Consider the following 16490-nt stretch of genomic DNA (forward strand, 5'->3'; position numbering starts at 1 on the left):
ATGTATTGTTCCTTAGGGCAAAATTAGGACCTAATCCTGCTAGAAGTCAGATTTAGGTCAAGAGAAGAAAGAACTTTCCAGGCAACAATGGGATTTTTCTTTCTCCTCAGTCCTCTTGGGAAAGCGTTGTCTTAGCTTGGGCTCCTATAACAAAATACCATAGGCTAGGTGGCTTAAACAACAAACATTTATTTCTCAGAGTTCTGGAGGCTGGAAGTCTGAGGTCAGGGTGCCAGCATGGTCAGGTTCTTGGTAAGAGCCTACTTCCTGGTTTATAGACAGCTGCCTTCTCCCTGTATCCTCACGTGGCAGGGAGAGAAAAATGGATCTCGTGTCTCTTCCTCTTTTTATAAGGGCATCAATCCCATCAAGAGCCCACCCTCATGACCTCATCTAACCGTAATTACCTCCCAAAGGCCCAGCTTCCAAATACCATCATATTGGGGATTAGGGTTTCAACGTATTAATTTGGGAGAGACACACACGCACATTCAGTCCATGACAAGGGTCTTTGGTCAGACATAATTGATATTAACAAGAGAAGGGCTATTACCTTGTAGATGTTTCCCTCTGAGAGACCAAAAACCTCCTCAGGGACCTCAAGGAGTACTGAATACTCTCCATGATGGAGCCAGCATTCTGCAGAGAAGGCAAAACTATAGGAAAAATCCAAGGAGGCCGTGGGGGAGGAGAAGAGAGGAGAGAGCAGGGGCTCCTGAGTGCTGGGTGTTGTGGTACTTCTCAAGCAATGGGAGCTGGCAGTTCGGCCTTGGCTGGGGGCAGCCAGGACACGGGCTCTCTGGCTATCACGAGGTTCTGGTGCTTCCTGTGTGGGGACCTGGGAGCCATGTTTCTGAGCACACCAGAGTGGAGCAAGCCCACAGTTGTGTTGTGGTTTCCTTTGTACATGATGATTGCAAACCCACAGTCGACATCACTCGTGGGATATTTTTGAACAGCATGATGACAGTGGCACATTGAGGGCCCTCAGTCCTCTCCACTGGAATGGAGCAGAGAGGGACGCAGTGGTAGTAAAAGCTGGACCATTGTTGGATAAGAAACTCCAAGTATTTGCACTCTGTCCTTCTCTTCTTCCACCCATGTAAGCTCTCTGCAGCAGAGCTGCAGCATATTGTTGTGTAGGTACACTGTACAACTCCTGAAGGCGTCATTCACAACCTGTGCAACTCTGACTGGAAGCTCTCTGTGAAGTCCGAGACCACAAGGAACCCAGGAGCCACGCCCAAATTGCCATTTCAAAAAGACCTGTCACCTTGAGAGGGGCAGCTGACCTTTTCACAAACATTGGTATGAGATTGACAGGATTCCAACCACACAGCCAGTGAAAGATGAGCGGCCCCCGGTTATCTCCCTACGGGAGATGACCTTCAGGAAAATTACAAAGTCAGGGGTTCTCAAGTTTTCACACCAAGTTGGATATCTTTCTGCTCTTTTTCTTTGACATCGCACAGAAGCGACTTACCAGTGGAATATGCTGATGGAAAATGTTGCATATTTACATCCCAAAGTATAAGTTATAGGCTTAATTTTAGCCTAATGTGATTTGAAATGGGAAACCATAGTTGCAAATAGCCCTGAATGTGATTAAACTCCAGGGGGGGTTGGGAATAATGGAGACATGACAGACCACCTCACAGTAGCTCGCTCCACACAACAGGCTAATGAAATTACGTACCTTACACACAGTGTATTTTCTGAAAACTGAAAATGCACTTAACATCTCTGTGGTTGATATGCCAGAGATTTTTTTTTCCTATGGAGAAGAACATTACATTTTAAAATTATTTGTTATATCTTTTTAAGTTGCCAGGAAAACCTCTCTGATTTGGCAGTACAACTTCCTAGAGAACATGTGACTCTCCTGAAAAAAATCCCCCTTCCTTCTTGGTTTTAGAAGAGAAATTAGGGAGGAAGAATGATAAATTGGTCATGATGTTGGGGAGGAGAAAGGTTGATGTGGCCAGAGTCACAGGACTGGGTTTAAAATAAGAAAGAGTTATCCTGGTTTCCAGAGAAACTTGGGATGGGGATTTCTTCAATCACTGAGAGCTGAACTGTGGACGTTATTTTGGTCAATCTTGAAATGTTCTCTGTCTCTGGGTGAGAGGAATAGAAGGGAGTAGAGGGTGAGGGCAAGTGTTTTTTTTTAAAATAAATTTATTTATTTTATTTGTTTATTTTTGGCTGCGTCGGGTCTTCATTGCTGCGCACAGGCTTTCTCTAGTTGCGGCGAGCGGTGGCTGCTCTTTATGCGTGCACGGGCTTGTCATTGCGGTGGCTTCTCTTGCTGCGAAGCATGGGCTCTAGGCATGTGGGCTTCAGTAGCTGTGGCACGCGGGCTCAGTGGTTGTGGCTCGTGGGCTCTAGAGCGCAGGCTCAGTAGTTGAGGAGCATGGGCTTAGTTGCTCTGCGGCACATGGGATCTTCCTGGACCAGGGCTCGAACCCGTGTCCACTGCATTGGCAGGTGGATTCTTAACCACTGCACCACCAGGGAAGTCCCAGGTGTGTTTTGAAGACATTTTTTTTTCCTGTGAAAAAATTCTTTTTTGATCCCTCTACTCCACCTCATTGATCTGCTTCCCTTTATTGAAAAACTTCTTAAAAGTTCACTAGTCCCTCTTGAAACCACTACACTTCAGGCTTTTGCCCCCACTACGTAATAAAACCACACTTGCCACTTGTCACCAAAGGCCTCCCCATAACTCAATACAATGGTCAGCTCCTAGTCCTCCTCTCACTAGGCCTATTGGCTGTTTTCAACATGACTGATCATGCTTTTCTCCTTAAAATAATTTCTTCCACGGGGCTTCCCTGGTGGCACAGTGGTTGAGAATCTGCGTGACAATGCAGGGGACACGGGTTCGAGCCTGGGTCTGGGAAGATCCCACGTGCCGCGTAGAAACCAGGCCCGTGAGCCACAACTACTGAGCCTGCGCATCTGGAGCCTGTGCTTCGCAACAAGAGAGGCCGCGACAGTGAGAGGCCCGCGTACCATGATGAAGAGTGGCCCCCGCTCGCCGCAACTGGAGAAAGCCCTCGCACAGAAACGAAGACCCAACGCAGCCAAAAATAAATTAATTAATAAATAAATTTTAAAAATAATTTCTTCCAGGAAACCACCCTCTCCTGGTTTTTTTTCTCAGTCTTGACCTCTCTACTTGGATACCTAATAGGCACCTTAAATATGTCCCAAACTAAACTCTTAATATCTACCACTGAAATTTGTTCTTTCCTCATGCATATCAGTTAACGCTTAGGCCAAAAATCTTGTAATCATCTTTAACTCTTTTTAATATCCCACAACCAGTCCCTGGGCAATTCCTTTCAAATCTACCTTCAAAATATAACAGAATATAACGTTTGCTCACCACCTCCACTGCTGCCGCGCCACAGCCCGGTTCAAATCACTGGCCTCCCTCCCCTGGGTGATTTCAACAACCTCCCCCAACTCAGAGACTGCTCAACACAGCAGCCCCTGTGAACCTGTTAACATTAAATCAGATCCCAGGATCCAGACTTGGGTCCTTTCTCTATTATCCTGCTGTCCTCCTCCTTCCAAGAAGGGCATGGTCACTTCTAGGTAGTGGGACAAGGAAAGGATTGGGAAAATTAGGACCTGAGTCGAGCCTGAATAACAAGGAGGATTTGAATGGGTAAGGGGGGACAGGGCACTCTGGGGAATGCCACAGGCAAGGTCCTTAAAGCAGCCAGTCTCCTGATGCATTCAGAGATTGGAGAAGGGCCCAGGGGGGTAGACATCCAACATTCATGTTAGGGAGTGCCTAGAAAGGTTAATCTGCGTCAGCTGGTGGAGGGCCTTGAATGCCGCGCTCAGGAGTTTGGTCCTTATCCTGCATTTTCCAGTAGGCTTGGGCAGGTGGTGAGTGGGAGCGACTATGAAATTCACTTAGCATAGTTATCTCAGCTGCCTGCCAAGTAGACTATTTTGTCCAATTCACAGGCAGAGCTTTGTTGAGCATTGAGAAGTCACTTGCTCCGTATGAATCCAATCACCACACCTCAAAGAGGGAACACACAGCCGCCTCTGAAAAAGCCTGCCCCACACTCTGGCAACTCAATTCATGAATATGCTTTTCCAACGTCTGACACTGCTGCTTAGCAAAGATATTATGGGACAAATCCTTGATTTGACCTTTTGTATCTCTATCCATCCCACTGTGCTAAAAGCAATTACGTGCATCTTGTGTGTGTCTGCTGGAATGGGAAGTCACTTAGCCAGGGTCCTTTTCACACTCCAACTGTCCTCTCGCTCATTCCTTCCCCCTCTCACCGCAGCAGCACAGCAGGCCTCCTCCCGCTGCTTGGCAGGGTCTGAAATGGCATTAGGGGGAGGTGAGCAGGGATGTAAACAGGTGGAAACAGTTCTGTCATGGTGATTAGCGTTCCCTAGACCAGGCACAGCTCCAGATGAAAAAATGGGGCTACAAGGGAACAGGGAGGAGAAAGCTGGCAGTGAAGCAGGAGGCAGAGGAGGGCTGAACCCATTGTTAAAGGGCAGCCAACCTTCTACACACACTTCCTATGAAACAAAGCAAGCCCAGCGTCAGGGTGGTGGTAATGGTCCCTGTCTAGGGATAGGTGACCCATCAGCCACCTTCTTCGCCTGTAGTAGGTTTATGTGTGCTAGTGTCTGTGGGATTAAGTGTGTGTGCAAGTATCCACATATGCGGGTGTGAGAATGCACAGTTGTCTGTGGGTGTCTGCATGTCGTTGTGTGCTTTCCAACACCTGTGTGAATGCCTGTGTGTTATCTATGTGTATGTGCTTATAGGTCTGGATGCCCAAGAGAATGCATGCTGGTGTCTGTCTATATATGTCTGAGGGTGCATATATGGAGCTTGCATGTATGCATGACTGCATGCATGGCACGGTATATTTGTCTGTGTACAGTCTGTGTATGGGGCATTGTTGGCCTGTATGAGGAAAGGGCTGGGTGCGGAAGAGCGCCCCATCCTGCATTTTCATGGAGCGGCTCGGCATGACCATGGAAACCACTCCGATCCTCGCCAGGAAGAGGAACCTTATTTTGCTAAATAGCCTAAGGGTCTGGTCCTTCGGGAACTGATACCCTCGACTCAGTTCCCCAATTCCCCCAAACTTGAGCCCTGAGTGTAGTTGAAAGACAGACTCAGAGCTAGGGAAGATGTCCAGGAAGACAACAGAGGGAGAGGGTTAAAATGCTGGAGGCAAGACCCTGGAGAAATTGGGAGGAGAAGATCGAGGATCTTTTTTTCTGAGTTTTTGTATATAAATAATTTACCTTGGAAAAGTGAGCTGGCCTCTTGGGCAGGAGGTAAATGCAGACAATAAAATAATGGTGAGTAAAGTGATCTGCTCCCAGGCCAGGCTCACCCCTGATTGAGTTGAGGCTAAACTGGAGAAGGAGAGGAAACAAAACTGGCAGGTGGGGGAAGCTCATCAGAGCTGATTTGGACCATCTCCGCTGCCTGGAAGGGCTGTCTGCCCCCAGCCTTAGGTACAATCACCTGAAGGTGCCGCCGTTGACTCTGGAAACTAGGGCAGAAAGGAGAAAATTAGCAATGCCTGCAATCAGAACTATATATTGTTATCCAAAAAGACCTCCTAAACACAGAAGATTTTACTGCAGTTGGCAGTTTCCTGCCACTCCAACTTCCAATCAGCAACATGTGACCCGGAGTGATCTTATCACCCATTCCAGGCCACCTCTGAGCCGCTCAGATTATTCTCAAGGTAGGGAGGGGTTGATGAAACCCCAGGGTCAGGTTGTCTGCTTTTAAAATCATCCGAGAGTCTCGCTCAGACAGACCTTTTATGATTACTCATTGATTGCTCATTGTATGCAAGTTAAGAATAGAGATAAAAAACAAAATAAAAATTATCCATGAGGATACAACCTGGAAATAACCAACATTTAAGGTTTGATGTGTATCTTCCCAGGCTCTTTCTCCCTTCTGTATGTCTCTATATCTATATATATCTACGAGCTGTTTTTTTTTTTTTTTTTTTTTTGCCGTACGCGGGCCTCTCGCCGCTGTGGCCTCTCCAGTTGCGGAGCACAGGCTCCGGACGCGCAGGCTCAGCGGCCGTGGGTCACGGGCCCAGCCGCTCCGCGGCATGTGGGATCTTCCCGAACCGGGGCACGAACCCGTGTCCCCTGCATTGGCTGGCGGACTCCCAACCACTGCGCCACCAGGGAAGCCCTACGAGCTGTTTTATAACTTATTTTTTCACTTATTAATATGTCAAATATCATTTCATGTCAACGAAAATCTACACCATCTTTTTGTAAATTTATTTATTTATTTTTATTTTTGGCTGCGTTGGGTCTTTGTTGCTGCAAGCTGGCTTTCTCTAATTGCGGCGAGCGGGGGCTACTCTTCATTGTGGTGCGCGGGCTTCTCATTGCGGTGGCTTCTCTTGTTGCAGAGCACAGGCTATAGGTGTGCAGGCTTCAGTAGTTGCGGCATGCGGGTTCAGCAGTTGCGACTTGCAGGCTTAGTAGTTGTGGTGCACGGGCTGAGTTGCTCTGCGGCATGTGGGATCTTCCCACACCAGGGCTTGAACCCATGTCCCCTTCATTGGCAGGCGGATTCTTAACCACTGAGCCACCAGGGAAGTCCCTACACCATCTTCTTAAATGGCTGCTAAACATCTCATTGCATGGGCATACTGTAATTTATTTAACCAATCTTTGTTTTTTAGATATTTAGGTTTTTCTTTTTCTTTTTAGTCCAGATTTTAAATTTTGAGATCATGGTATTCAATGAGTTGTGTTTTTTTTGAAAGTCTTTCATTGTCCCTTTGGTGGTGCTGGTAGCAAAGGTGATATTAAAAGCAGAGAGCTTGACCCTAGGGTTTCATCACTCCCTCCCCACCTTGAGAATAATCTGAGGAGGCCCAAATGTGACCTGGGGTGGGTGATAAAATCATGCAGGTCCCACTCTGGGGACTGGAAGCTGCTGGTCGTTATGAAATCTACAGTGTTTGGAGGGCTTTCTGGAGTGATGTGTGTGTATTATCTGACTGCAGGCACTGCTGACTTTCTCTGGGAAGCTGCCTTTCTGTCCAGGTTCCAGACACAATGGCAGCATCACTGGGGCCCCTACAGGGAACAACCACTCTCTGCCCTCAGTCCTTCCAGACAGCAGAGAGGGACAGAACAGAGAGTAGAGACTTCCAGCAGACCTGCTTAACCTCAGCAAAGGGTTCTTTTCTATTCTGCATCACTCACTCTGGTTTTTATTTCTACCTGGATCTCTTAAAAGTTTGTTTTGTCTGCTTCTGCTCCCAAATAGGAGTTCCTTACAATCAATTCTGTTTAATCAGTTTACTCATTCATTTAGTCCATATACATTTATTGAACACCTATTATGTGCCATTCCATTGTGCCGGCACTTGGGGAGACAAAGATAAGTAAAACACAGTCCTTGGCCTTCAGATATTTCCTGAACAGAAGCAGGAAGCAAAGAGATAAAGCCTGAATCACAGCTCTCATTTTTCCAGACTCAGGTGAACGCCTCCCTACTCTGTAAACCCTCCCCAGGCAGGGGGCAGGGCTTCCCCATCATGACTCCCACATCTCAGCCACCACAGCCCTGACCACAGGATGGTCCACACTTGAGACTGAGAGCCTCTCAAGGCCAGGGGCTGGATTCTACCTACCCCCTGTGCCCAGTGCCTGACCAGTGCTGGATACGCAGCAGAGAAAATGCTTAGTGAGCATTACACAGGAGAATGCAGTGTGGTCACCACCAACAACCAGGCTTAGCCCCACTGGATCATCATTCCAGTCATTTGCACTGATGACCAGTCCCCTCCACTCCTGCCAAGGATCTCAGCTAAGTCTGGGGGCTCCGAAGCCAGAGTGTGTGGGTTCAAATTCTTTTTTTATACTTACGGTGTGATCCTGGGCTAGTCACCTAACAGATCTGTGCCTCAGTGTCCTCATCTATGAAATGAGGGTAAGAATAGGACCTACCTCGTCACCATGCGTGGTGAGGATTGTATGGTTAATACTTGTAAAGCACTGAGAGCAGAGGTAGACACATTGTAAGCTCTCAATAATGGCCAGCTGTGACCATTACCATGATTCATGTTTCAGCCAAACTTGCAAGGCTTGGCTTCTTGTGATTAACTCTATTGATTCTTTAAAAGTAGCTCTGCTCTTTCAAGTTCCTCTCCCCAGAGACCTGGACCGTGCCTCCTGGAAGCTATTAAGCACAGCTATTAAGCATAGTAATGCCCTGCATTACTCTCCTGCATCGGACAAAGTTCTTGGCCTCTCTCAAGCACATGTCTCAGGGATTAAAGGAAGATCTCTGTCCTCCCACCTTTGTATCAATACAATGGAAATCTGACCGTTGGCTCCAAGATGGCCTTTATAACTTTTCCCAGGATCCTGGAAGCCCCACTCATGCTAACGGGGTGTTGGTGGTCTGCAGTGATGTCTAAGGTGGGCACATAAACTCCCAGGCACAGTGGCACATTGTCTCCCATCAGAAGAAAATGACGTGTGCTCCAGGTTGTACATCTAGGCTTGGGAATGGGTTGCATGGAATTATGCACATTCTCAGAGTCCTTTGTGATTGATCTACAGTACACTTTTTAGCAGGGGCTTGTCTGGAGTTAGGAAAAGTACGTGGGGCTCAAGCAAGGCAATTCCTTGATGTGAAGGAGGTGAAGTCTGTCCCTAGTACACTCATCTGTCCAATCGATGAATTATTGATTCATTCAACAACATTCTTTGAATGACTACTATGTACCAGGCAGTGTCTGGTGCTGGGATGGTGCCAAGTCCAACACAGAACCTGTGCCCTTGGTGCTCACAGTCAGCTGGGGATACAGGTGATAAATGATCATATTATACATCACATTATGTGCTACGATTCGGAAGCACAAGGAGCTATGGGGATGCATGGCAGGGGCATCAGACCCAGACTGAGATGAGTAGGGAAGGCTTCCTTAAGGAAACAATGTCTGAACTGAAATCTGAAGGGTGAATAGGAGTTGAGACAGCCAAAGAAGTGAGCACAGTATGTCTAAAGGCCAGAAGGCAAAAGAGAGCAGGGCATGATGAAGGGTATGAAGTTGGGTGCCACAGGATTATAGCCTTATGAAGGCAAGAGTGAAGAGAGATAAAGCCGGGGAGGCAGGTAGGGGCCAGATCCTGATGGGTATTCTGAGTGTTGTTGAGGAGCTGGACTGTGTTTCCTGCCCCCAAGCACTTATCCCATGTCCCATTCCTCCTGATTCCCAGGTATGATGTTTGCTGATAAGGCCTAATACCCATGGGGAAGGTGGAGAAAGGGGCTGCATTTTAGAAGGGACCTCAGAGGAGGAATGAAAAATTTTGTCTGAGAGAATGACAGCCAGAGGGACGGACGTTTTGGAAGTGAGGAGCACTGCCTAAATCCTCTTCAAGCTACAACTTGTAAGTAGCTGCTTGCTTCTCAACTCAGGGAACAAGTTCTTTTGTTTCTGTTTTTCATAAGAATCAGGTGGACCAATTTTTGCCCCATGAGGACACATAAGCCTTAATCCTGTGCACAGTGTGAGCAGAGAAGCCAGTGAGCACGCAGGAGCAGTTTAAATAGACTTAGTGAGGGTGACCTGTGTGACAGGGCCTCAAACAGCAGACAGCACGTAGTGGACATTAAATAAATAACTGCTTAACTTGCTGACACCATTTCCACTAACCATCCTCAGATGTTCACCCTTCCTGAGTGCCAGCAACAGAGTACAGGGAGGGGGCAAAGAGCACGTGGTCTAGCCCAGCAACTCAGACATCTCCACTGTTGGTGCTCACGGCACGTAGTGTAAGTGCACATGGCGGCCCACAGTGGTACTGAGGCCTGACCAGTGGATGGCTGAGACCATTAGAGCTTTGGAGCTCTCTTCTGGACAGTTTCCTGGAGGAGATAGGACTTGAGGAGGGCCAGAGAGTATTACCCAGGCAGAGAAGATGGGAGTCAAGGATGGGAAGGTGGCATGGGTTTTGCTAAGAGCTGAGAGGCGTAGGGGGAGAATGGGAGTCAAGGATGGGAAGGTGGCATGGGTTTTGCTAAGAGCTGAGAGGCGTAGGGGGAGAATGGGAGAGAGGGAGTGGGACCAGGGTCGGCAAAGGCATGGGCAGAAAATGCAATCCCAGCCAACCACAGCTAGGTTCTGCAGTCAGCTGGACCGGAGTTTGAACCCTAGCGTCACCTCTTATAAACTGGGTGAAGCTGGATGAATTACTTACATTCTGGGAGTCTCAGTTTTCCTCATCTTTGACACCAATAAGAACTCAACTAACGTGAGGAGCAACATGGCATAAGCCCTATGCTACAGAGGTTAAGAGCAAGGATTTAGGGGTCAGAGAGAACTGGTTTCAGCTCACACTCAGCAAGCTACTATTTATGTGGATTTGGGTAAATTAATTACCCTCTCCAAGGCTTACTTTCTTGTTGGTCATTGGGATTGTTGTAGTAGATGTCAAGATGAATGAATGAGGTAATGCAGGTAAAGGACGCAGTGCTTGGCATCTCCATCATGATTGGGTGCTAATTACTAGGTAATAAGTTGAGAGGAATCCATCTCCAGGAGGAAGGGAGCGTGAAAGCAGTGCATTGCAACTTCTGCAATTGCTCTTCCGGGCTGCAGGGTCCAAGCCTAGAGGCTTCCTCCCATCCCTGTGACCCAGTGGCTGGAGGCTGCCTTAAGCAAAGCAGACGATCTACCTGGAACTGCTGAGCGCCCCTAGAGCTGCCAAACCAGACATTACCATTACCATAAGAACAGCATGGGTCCCAGATTGACAGCTGAGTGCCACCATCTGTGTTTCAAAGGACAGGAAGAGAATAATCTAACCAATCAGCTACAAAGGGCTGAATGTGACCGCAGATGCATGGGTATGGTGGGCAGTGTTGAGTGAAAAGAGTGGGGAAAGAGGAGGTGACATCAAGATTCATTAAGTTCTATTGACCTGGAAGTGGTGAGAAGTCAATGCTGGTTTCTAGTGGAAAGTTTTATTGTGGATCAAAATCTAAAGAACAGAAGGGTTTGATGTTTTCCATCACAGACAGCTCACTGCTGTGTAGGTTGGGCTATCATTTTGTTTTGCCTCCTGAGGCAAGTTAATTTGCAAGCAGAAACATATTCTTTTCCCTACCTGGAGTTGGATCAGGTCTAGCTAGATTAGAGAGGGTCCGTCACATGGGAAATGGAACACAGGGCAACCAGGGCCCCGGCCTCAGCCTCTGCCTGCTTCTGCCCTGCACTGCTTTGAAGCATACCCATTCTGGCTGTCTTTATTTCCCTAGCTGCTGTTTCTACCTCCTACTTTAAAAGGATCTCTTTCATTAACATATTGGTTTATGTTTGTTTTTTACCCTAAATTGTTGAGTGCCTTTTAATGTGCTAGTGTTGCATCAAGTTTTCACACTCTGCTGGGAAAGGCAGACACATACAGGTAACGTTTACTGCAGGTGATAATTGTTTTTGTAAGGGGATGAGCAGGTGCCATAGTTGCTTAGAGGAGAGGATGTAATAAACATTTCAAAGTGCAGTGCCAACGCCCAATGCCTCTCTCGGTCCTGAGTCCCTCACTGGAGGGCAGAGCAGGGGTCAATATGGAGAGAACACCCCCTCCAGGGGGACCTGGGAGTACTGGTACCCTCAAGTTCAGTGACAAAGCCTGGGCTAAATGTTTCTGTCAATGGCTTTTTTGTTGTTGTTTTTGGTGGTTTTTTTTTTTTTGGCCACACTGCACAGCTTACGGCATCTTAGTTCCCCGACCGGGCCCATAGTAGTGAAAGCGCCGTGTCCTAACCACTGGACCATGAGGGAATTCCCTCCATCAGTTGCTTTATCTGCAAATCCTGGCTGCGTGTCTTCTGTGTGCACAACTGCATGTTCGATGTTTTTGTGTCAGGAACTTGGGTAAAGAGATCGTATGGACGGTCTTCAAGGGGTTTATAGTCTAACTGGAGAGTTTAAAAATTAAGATAGCAAACAGATGTGATGGGAAGGGATTTTTTTCTCCTTCCCTTTTGTTCTTGGATTTGGGTGCCTAGCAGGGTGGGATGACAGAGGATGAGAGACCCTTTTCTAGCACGATTGGGTACAGGCTGCTCACGGCCCAATTTGAGGGAGAGCCATTCACATAGACAGTGGGTGACCCTACAGGAGGAGTCCCGGGCAGTGCAGAAGGTCAAATAATTTTAGAGATTCCATTCCCTGACAGACCACTATGAAGCCCTCTTTCTCTACTTGCCAGGGTCCAGGATCCAGTGCCCTCTAGAGTGGCTCTATTCAATAGAACTTTCTGATGATGTTCTTTATCTGCGTTGACCCATACAGAGGTCACTAACCATATGTGCCTAATGAACGTTCGAAATGTTGCTAGTGTGACTGAGAAACTGAATTTTTAATACTACTTAATTTTAATTAATAATCTAAATAGTACCATGTGGTGTGTGGCTAGCATTGGACAGTACAGCTCTAGCATGAATCTGTGTGGATTGAAGGGTAGATAGCCTAACAAGAACTAAGACCCCATACATGAGAGCAAAGAGGTAAAAAGACTCATGGGCTGTTGAGGAGGAAGAAGATGTAAGCAGTTCAAAGCATGAAAAAGTTTCCTCTGCCAATCACGAGGGAGCAGACTTTTAAACAAGACTAAGGGGCTTCCCTGGTGGTGCAGTGGTTGAGAGTCCGCCTGCCGATGCAGGGGACACGGGTTCGTGCCCCGGTCCGGGAAGATCCCACATGCTGCGGAGCGGTTGGGCCCGTGAGCCATGGCCGCTGAGCCTGCGCGTCTGGAGCCTGTGCTCCACAACGGGAGAGGCCACAACAGTGAAAGGCCTGCGTACCACAAAAAAAAAGAAAATTAAAAAAAAATAAAAAATAAAAAAATAAACAGGACTAAGAAAACCAGTGCAACAAAACTAAGTGGCGGGTCACATATGTATGATTTCGTTTATATGAAATGTTCAGAAATGGTAAATTCATAGAGTCAAAAAGTAAATTAGTGGTTGTCAGAGGCTGGAAGAAGGAGGGAATAGGGAGTGACTGCTTAATGGGTACAGAGTTTTCCTTAGGGCCATGAAATGCTTTGGAACTAGACAGAGGTGGTGGTGGCACAGCAGCATATAAGTACTGGATACCACTGAATTTTGCACTTTACTATTTTTATTTTATTTTATTTTTTATTTTTTCAGAATTTATTTATTTTTTATTTATTTATTTTTTGGCTGCATTGGGTCTTCATTGCTGTGCATGGGCTTTCTCTAGTTGCGGCAAGCGGGGCTACTCTTCATTGCCGTGCATGAGCTTCTCATTGTGGCATCTTCTCTTGCTGCAGAGCATGGGCTCTAGGTGTGCAGGTTCCAGTAGTTGTGGCTCACAGGCTCAGTAGTTGTGGCTCACGGGCTCTATAGCGCAGGCTCAGTAGTTGTGGCACCCGGGCTTAGTCGCTCTGCAGCATGTGGAATCTTCCCTGGACCAGGGCTCGAACCCATGTCCCCTGTATTGGCAGGCAGATTCTTAACCACTGTGCCACCAGGGAAGCTCAGTTTTGCACTTTAAAATGGCTAATTTTATGTCATGTAAATGTTGCCTCAATTAAAAAAAAAACCAATTAGGTGGCAGGGCGTGGGAAGGTTGAAGGTTATTACTGAGAAAAACAGGTGAATGCTCCTACATCGCTAACTCTCCTTGTGGTCTTGAAAGAGATGATGTATGGTGAACACCCAAAGTAAAGGACTTTTATACATTCTTCAGGATTCTGTGTGAATGTGTGTGTGACCACCAACATGTAAGATCATTTAGAGCCTACGCTATCCTACGTCTTCCTATCCAGGACAGAGGTGTATGCTGGCATGGTCAAGGAGTATAATTAGCAATGACCAAGGACTAGACTATGAAGGGGAAATGATATCAATATGGCTTGAAAGAATACAACCTTGGTCATTTGTCTGCTCTGATTTGGTCATTTGGGTTTTGTTAGGTTTTATAGATTTGGGGGCTTGAAAGGATCCAAAGAGATCATTCGGCCATTCCTCTTCCCTTGGACAGTACCACTCTCAAGTGAAGGTGACCAAATGGCCCAGACTGGCAGTTATAGAAGTACTACTAGTAGTAATGACTTCCATTTATTGAGGGCTTACTCCGTGTGCAAGCACTGTGCTAAGCACATCACACATATTTTTGTGTTTAAATCTCTCCACAAGTACGTACCTCACAGGTAAGAAAGCCAGGGAAAGCCACTCATTCAAACCAGAAAGCATCAGAGCCAGGATTCAAATCCACAAATCTCTGACCCCAAAGGCTATGCTCATAACTGCTACTCTACATTGCTTCTGATGTACTGTACTTATTTCATTATGTTTCCTGGGTAAAAGTGACATCCTAAATGGGAAAAAAAAACCATCCCTTGGCTATGCCTTATACATTTCCTCTGCCATAACTTTGTTTGATTCTCCTCTTTGTCTCTCAGATTCCACTCACCCTTCAAAGGCCAGCTCAAGCCCACAGTCTCCGTGAAGCCTTCCCATTGTCATTTTAGATCAGAACGGTCCCTCCCACCGCTAGATTCCTGCGGCACTCTTTCTTTAGTTTTTTTGATAGATTATATTTTGTGTTAAACTATAATAAATTTTACTGTACAGTTTGATAAATTTTTGTGTATTACCTGTATGGCCATCAGATCAAGATATCAAAGGTTTCTAGCACTCAGAAGATTCCCTTGTGCCTTTTACCAGTCCATAATCCTCATTAGACTTCTATTACCATCTGTTAATTTGTCTGTTCTTAAAATTTATATAAATGGATAATATAGTATGTAGTTTTGTATCTGGCTTCTTCACCCTGTGATATTTGTCTATGATACTCATCTATGTTGTCACTTAACAGTATTTTATTATTTTTATTGCAATGTAGTATTCCTTTGTATGAACGTACCACAATTTATTTATCCATTTTCCTGTGGATGAATGTTGGGTTTGTGATGGTTAGTTTTATGTGTGAACTTGGCTAGGCTATAGTACGCAGTTATTTAATCAAACACTAATCTAGGTGTTACTGTAAAGGTAATGTGCGCATGTAGTAACATCTAAAATCAGTTGATTTAAGTAAAGGAGATTGCCCTTGATAATGTGGGAAAGGCCTTACCCAATCAGTTGAAGCCCTAAAGAGCAAAAACTGAAGTTTCCCAGAAAAAAAGAAGTTCTTCCTAAAGACTGCAGTGTTGGGAATTCCCTGGTGCATGGCTCAGCCAAAAAAAAAAAGACTGCAGTGTTGACTCCTGCCTGAGTTTCCAACCTGCTGACCTGCCCTACAGATTTCGGACATGTCAGCCTCCACAATTGCATTATCTGGTTTCTTAAAATAAATTTCTTAATATATGTATGTATATGTCTTATTGGTTGTTTCTCTGGAGAACTCTGGCTAATACAGGGTTGTTTACAGATTTTGGATATTATGTATTCATAATATATACGCATATTCTTATATATGTCTTTTGGTGGACATATACACTAATTTCTCTTGGTTATATCCCTAGAAGATAAATTGCTGAATCATAGAGCTTCTTTTCCGAATCACACACATGATTATTACTGACTGCCTGGAATAATTGGTTACATATAAGGTAAATTGGTTAGGGCTAAAAGGGACTGTAGAATTTGTTTTCTCCATATTCTTTACTTTCCATGGGAGAAAAGTGACGTCTAGAGAACAGTTATCTGCCCATGGTGATAGAATTAGTTAGGTACATATTTAATTATTGCTGGTAGAATATTTGGGGCTGCAAAGAACATAAAACTGAATTCAAATTAGTTTAAACAACAAGGAAATGTATTACTTCATACAAGAAAAAATTCACTGGTATGGGAGCTTCAGGACTGGTTAATTCAGCAGCTCAACAATATCATCAAAGATCCAGATTCTTTTCACTGTTCTGTCATCCTCAGGATATTGGCTCTGAGATCAGGCTGGTCCTTGCTTAGTCAAAAATTGAGTACAGAAGTTCCAGGCATCAGGCACATCAATGTCCAAAGGAAGAAGAGTTTGTCTCTTCTTTTTGTCTCTTTTTAGAAGCAAAGAATCTTTCTCTGAAATCCTCCAGCACAGTTACCCCCATATCTCTTGGTCAGAACTGGGTCAGATAGTTACCCTCATGTCAATTACTGTCAAGGGGAATGAGAACCTCATGACTGAGTTAAATCAATCAAGATTTATTCCTGGATCAAGGATAGGGTCTTTCCTTCTGGACTCATGTGGGAAAGAGGTGGATATTTGGACACAACTGGGGTTCTGCCAGCAATGGAAGAAGGGAGGATGGATATTGTGGAGTTAAGTAGTAGTGTATCCTACATTAGTATGCCCAGGTAGCTTACAACCTGCTTGAGGACAGAAACAGTTTTGCACTTTCTTGACTCCTCCACAATACCCATGAAGATAGTCAGGGGCCTCTAAGGATTTCTC

At 45.8% G+C, this 16490-nt stretch overlaps 1 protein-coding gene across 2 annotated transcripts in view; it reads left to right on the forward strand.

Moving 5' to 3' along the window:
• Positions 1-15360, forward strand: part of LOC102983463 (uncharacterized) — a 75012-nt gene extending 59652 nt beyond the window's left edge. For both annotated transcript variants that reach the window (XR_448167.3, XR_008618893.1), the window contains one exon: positions 14503-15360. The gene's annotated coding sequence lies outside the window, so the exon portion shown is untranslated. The remainder of the gene's footprint in view (positions 1-14502) is intronic.
• The last annotated feature ends 1130 nt before the right edge of the window (positions 15361-16490 follow it).

The sequence above is a fragment of the Physeter macrocephalus genome, chromosome 12, assembly GCF_002837175.3.
Source record: "Physeter macrocephalus isolate SW-GA chromosome 12, ASM283717v5, whole genome shotgun sequence".
Classification (NCBI taxonomy): Eukaryota; Metazoa; Chordata; class Mammalia; order Artiodactyla; family Physeteridae; genus Physeter; species Physeter macrocephalus.